Here is a 6,422-nt window from a genome sequence, read left to right on the forward strand (position 1 = left end):
AAATATAACAACTCGGTCCATTCCACAATCAACATGAAACCCTCTGAAGTAACTCCATCTGATGAGCAAAAATTGATCAGGACTGTTTATTATCCTAGATACCAGCCAACAACAAGAAAGGCCAAATACAGGGTGGGTGATCAAGTAAGAATCAGCAAATATAAGCACTTATTCAAAAGAGGCTTTACAAGAAACTGGAGCACTGAATTATTTACAGTGGTTCAAGTTAAACCTGGGACTCTTAACACATATATAATAAAAGATCACCGAGGAGAAATTCTCAAAGGCCGATTCTATGAACATGAGCTCAGCAAAACTAAACAGCCTGACACATATCTCATAGAAAAAATCATCCGCAGAAAAGGCAACAAGTTATTTGTCAAATGGCTAGGTCATCCGGAAAACAGCTGGATCGATGCAAACAAAATAATAATATGAACACCTGGGATGTTATAAAAAGGCTGCCAGAACCTGAACAGCAGAATAAGAGAAATGGCAACTTGCTGCCTGATAATATTAGATGTCTTATTGTTGGGCCATCTGCTTGTGGTAAAACTACACTAATGGTTGATAATTTTTTATTGGCACCCAACTGGTTAGACTGGAAAAACAGGCACTTGTATATCTTCTCTAAGAGCTTGGAACAATTAAAATATCAGCAGCTGATGAAGCTATATGATGGATTGGATATAGCCACTTTTGAACCAGATGTTAAGCCACTTCATGAATGTCTCGATAATTCTGTTGTTGTGTTTGATGACATTATACTGGATAATCAAAACAAGGTTAGAAATTTCTTTACACAGGGCCGACACAAAAACATTGATTGCTTCTACCTGGCACAGACTTTTTCAAAAATACCGAAACAACTGATCCGAGACAACAGCAATTTTATATGTGTGTTTCATCAAGATCATACCAACCTCAAACACATACATGATGAATATGTAGGTGGGGACTTGAGCTACAATGATTTTTCCAAGTTTTGCAGCAGGTGCTGGAACCAGGACAGTTATGGGTTTGTCACAATTGATATGACAAGAACACCCAATAGTGGCAAATACAGAAATAAAATCAACGATTTTCTAGACGTTGAGACATATATAAATAAACATGAAAAGGCCAATCATTGATGATCTTAAGTTAAGAGATTATCTTGTAAAAAGATTTAAGGGATGGAAATCAGAGAACCGTGGAATTTATGAAAAACACAAACAAACAGAACAGCCTGTAATTGATGCTATTAATAATTTAGGTAAAAATATCAAAACTGTTACAGAGCAAAATCAAAATTTGATCACAGAGCTTGTACCTGTAGCTGCAAGGAACATATTAGATTATCCATTCACCCCACTTTCCAGTATTCATACACCTAGTCCTGTTGCTCCTAGAAGAATTGAAGCTACTCAGGATCCTATTGAATTGGGTCTTCTTGCTCAAAAATATTTAACCACACCTAAAGACAACAAAGATGAGGTGTTTGGCTTATATGCTGACACAGAGCTTGATGGCAGTATCATACATAGAATTGGTAATTTCAGAGTAACTTTTATGGGGGATGATCTGATTGTTTATTCAGAATCTCGTCTCGGAGAAAAAGGTGCTTTTGTTAAGTACCCCGGAACACCTGGATTGTGGGAACTGATGACTAGGAAAAGGCCTGGCAGCTATACAGATCAAGATTATGATTATTACAAAGAAATATTAATAAAATCAGATGCTCTATACCAGAACAATGATCCCACACAAAAAAGGGTCAAGTCTAGCAGTGGAGCAAAATACAATAATTTAATCAAGCCCATATGGTCACAAATGAAGACAGGCAGTGGAATCAAACAATACAACACCCTGCCCAAAGAATTTGTGTGGGTTGATGATGTCAGGAAACTTGTAGATAGGTTATTGGTGATAGCTGGGGAGGAAAATGCTGGCAACCACAATTTTTACAATGAAAAGGTTGGAATTATGGACATGATAAGCACAAAATTGTCTAATTTTATAGTGAATGACACTAAGGGGATTGGATATCTCATAAAAATTATTAATACTCTACCACCTAAATTTTGGAATATTTCTGAGGGTCAGGGGTTGGTTAATGACATTATAAACAAGCTGCCATTTGAACTACACATTCCAGGCTATCAGTATTGTGGTCCAGGCACAAAATTGGACCATAGATTAAACAGAGGGGACCCTGGTGTAAATCCCCTAGATGCTGCTTGTAGAGACCATGAGATAGCATACAACACAGATTCTGATCTTGACAAGAGACATGTTGCAGACAAGAAATTAGAAGAGGCTGCATTTGGTAGATTTGTAAGCAAAGATGCTTCTTTAAGTGAGAGAATATCAGCATTGGGAACCACCATAGCTATGAACACCAAACAAAAACTGGGGTGGGGGCTGTGAATATGTATATAATAAACCTAGAATGAAGGCCAAGGGTGTTATGTATCAAATACCTTATGCAGGTCTCAAATCTCTTAAAACTATTGATAGTCTCTTGACCAAAAAGCAGCGCAAGAAAAAAAATTCTTGTATTGCAAAGGGCCATGGTATGAAATTGTTGCTTAGTACCCCCCAATTAAAAAAATTACAACAATCTAGAAAAAAATCACATGTGGGGGGTTTCATATTTACCATCCCTGCCATCTTAGCAGCACTCGGGGCTGTTGGGAGCTTGGCCGGGGGATCAGCTGCCATAGCAAAAACAGTAATAGATGCCAAGAAAAATAGGGCAGAATTAGATGAGCAGAGGCGCCATAACCTGGCCATGGAGAAAAAAGGCAAAGGTGTTAAGAGAGCCATGAATAAGTTTAAAAAAAACAAGAGCCGCTTACAAACCAAGATATTGAAGCTTTAATCAAGCCACTGGGCATCAAAAATTTTAGAGGTGTGTACATGTCTGATTCTTTACCAGAACAACCACTCAACAAAGAGTGTGGCATTGTTAATTTGGATAAGTACAAAAATCAGGGCACTCACTGGATCTGCTATCTTAAATATTTAAACAATAATGCATTTGTGTTTGATTCATTTGGAGGTGTTCCACCTGAAAATTTAATAAAATATCTAAAATCAGCTAATCTTTATTACAATAATGCCCGTGTTCAAAACTTCAAAGATGTTAATTGCGGACATTTGTGTTTATCTGTTCTCAGATATATGTCTCAAATAAATAAACCATCAATTGAAGATTTTCAAAAGGCCTTGTGGTATTTGAAACATCATGGGGGTATTCCATCTGACCAGCCAAAATTCAATATTGAAACTCAAATTACATGATGACATAGTGTATCCCAAAACAATAGCTCTCAGAGCATTTTATGGCATGTACTTGATACCTAATATTACACACCACAACAACACAATTGCAGTAGGGGATCAAAAAATTGTCATCACTCCAGGGCAGTATAATCTATCCACTCTAAATGCTCAATTACCCAGAGGTATAGTGTTAAGTCAAAATTCTGTCACTCACAGAGTAGAGATTGTATCTGCTACGGAGACAGTGCATCTGGGTACTATAGGAGAACTGCTAGGATTTGAGAACAACACAAAACTTGAACCAGCCATCAAACACACTGCTATGAATATACCTAAATTCTTAGCCATAGAGACTCTGAATATTCACTGTAATGTGGCCGAAGGTATGATCACCAAATCAAATGGCATAGGCACTCACAAACAAACTGGCATCATTGCAACATTCAAACCTAATTCCGAATTCATGGAGCCCATCATCTACAATCCATCCCCAACATTATATTTTCCTGTGTGCCATAATAGAATAGATTACATTGAATTGATGGTCACTAATGAAAAAGAAGAATTAGTTGATTTTGCTGGAGCCACAACAACTGCAATCATAGAGATTAATATTTAAATAAAAATACATACAATGGAAAATATTGAGAGTTATGAGCTACAATCATTCCCCCCAAACAGGAGGACATTTGCAAATTTAAATCAACCCAACACAGAAATCGAGGTTGATCTTGATGTAGGGGACGGCTTTATACACCCCCACAGAGCAGATCTATACATCAAATTTGATGTTGTAAAGCTCGATGGAACAGATTATCCGGCAAATTCAAATATAAGATTAGTAGATAATTTTGTGCCGCATCTGTTCTCTGAAATTGAGATCAGAAAGCATGGTGTTGTTATAAACAGAGTGGATTATCCCGGCATTACCTCCACAGCTTTGGCTACATTAAAATTATCCAAAACAGAGGCTTCATACTACAGAATCGGTGGATTTGAAGCTGGTGAGAAAATATTATCTAAAAACCACACAGTGCTGTTCCCGATGCGCCTGTTGCCAGGATTCTTCTCGGATTACAAAGATATCATGTGGAAGGGTGGGTTAAGAATCACATTTAGAAGAGCTGCAAATGATAATAATGCTTTGATGAGGTACAGTGCAATAAACTCTACAGGAGAAGCTCTGCCTAATACCCTACCTGATGAAGGCAAGTGCATTATTCAGACTATGGAGTTAAGAATCCCGGTTGTTGAATATGAAGCCAGTTATGCTCTTAAATACAAAGCAGATATATTAAAAAATCCACAGGTTCCTCTGCAATTTTATACATATCAATCTGTACAGAAGCCCGCATCTGGTTCTTATTATGAGTTTGATGCCACAAATTCATTCTCCAGCATACAATATGACATGCCGGATTTTGTGGTGGTACTGTTTCAGACTGGAAGACACAATAATCAGGAAAAAAATTCAAGTAAATTCGATAGCTGCAACATCAAGAACATATATCTTAAAAATGGCAGAAATGAGGTATTTCCTAGAGAAAATTACAATTTAGACATTTCCAAGGATGATTTCCTCAAATTATATGAGGCATTTTCGGCTTTCAAAAGGGTCACTACTGGCAATACTGACATGTATTACACACCAGATGAATTCAAAACACAGAGACCCATGTTTGTAATCAACACTTCAAAAAGAAAACAAGTTGTGGTGAATGACAGGACAAACATTAAAATTATCTGTGAATTCCATGAGGCTTTACCTGATGACACCATATGTAGTGTTATTCTCATAGGTGAAAAATCATATGTTTATGATGTAAGAAATGAGAGGGTCACAGAGCAATTCTAGAAGCCGATTCAAACACAGAGGCCTCTTGATTATAAAACAATTTTGCCGTCAAGAAATATATTACTTACCCAAATTTTATAGTACCCCTGCTCGTGGCAGAAAAGCTTTTATACCTACCCAAAACACAACACATCTGCCAAAAGCTGAAATACAGAAATATACAATATTTTGTAAGTTAAAAACTTGAGCCTATATTATTGCAACAAGACCAAAGCTACAATTCAGTTTGCATGACGAATATCCATGAAGCCAATATCCAGGAATTTCCTCAATATGATGGATGGTTCCCTGAAAGGGTGCACAGTATAGATAATAATTTCTCTTTGAGTCCCATGATAAATAACATGTAATTTCCCTTTGAAAAACATAGTGCAGGTTAAGCCAACAGATAAAATCTCCCAGGCATACAGAAAGAAGGCAATTACTTTTTGATGATGAATAATCTCTGAAAAAACGCAGTGTAGATTATATCTGCTGGCATACAGAAAGAAGGCAATTACTCTTTGATGATGAATAATATGTTATTTTCCCGGGCAAGCATAATTTATTGTCGGCCAAAACATAGGATTGATTAAAAGATTAGAAGAACATGCAAGCTTGACCTCTATTCCGTTGTATTGATCAGGGAGTTTTGCCTCATAGAAATATAACAGCAGTTAATATGATTTTATACCCAGACAACAGCTATTAACTAGGCTCTATTATATAACACTTTTACCAGGTTTTCAGATCTGGGAGTTATATATCAACTAGCAGTAATTATTCAAAATCTCACGTATGGAATGCCACACATATTTCAATCTATCAGGACTCGAACCCAGAACCCCCTTGTTTATCAATTAAACTTAAACTAGAAGTGAATATGTGTGTATATGGGCGGGTATGTATGTGTGTATGTATGGGTTTTTGATTAATTTCTGGTGTGGCCAAAAATATATCAATTTTTGACAAGTTTATGGACAAAAATCTGGCTGATGCAATTTTTGTAAGTATGCACAAATCAATCTGAGGGAGCTCTTCCTTTCTGAAGGGCATTTTTACAAAAATCTTTGATTAGGCAGGGTTCCACACTTGAGCAAAAAGCTCATATGGCCATGTTGAGCTTGTTTTAAGTATGGCCAAAGCTGCTTGAGGAGAGCTCTTCCTTTCCGGCGCTGTCCCTACCACAAACCCCACTACTAGCCTTTCATTAAAAAGAGTCTGATAATGTGATTTAACACTTGTTTGCAATGATGTGCAGAATTTTTGTACAAAAAATACATACATAAGTGATATTTGTACGTGATAAGCACTGAAATCT

Source organism: Lepisma saccharinum, chromosome 14, assembly GCF_977018435.1.
Source record: "Lepisma saccharinum chromosome 14, izLepSacc3.1, whole genome shotgun sequence".
NCBI classification, from domain to species: domain Eukaryota; kingdom Metazoa; phylum Arthropoda; class Insecta; order Zygentoma; family Lepismatidae; genus Lepisma; species Lepisma saccharinum.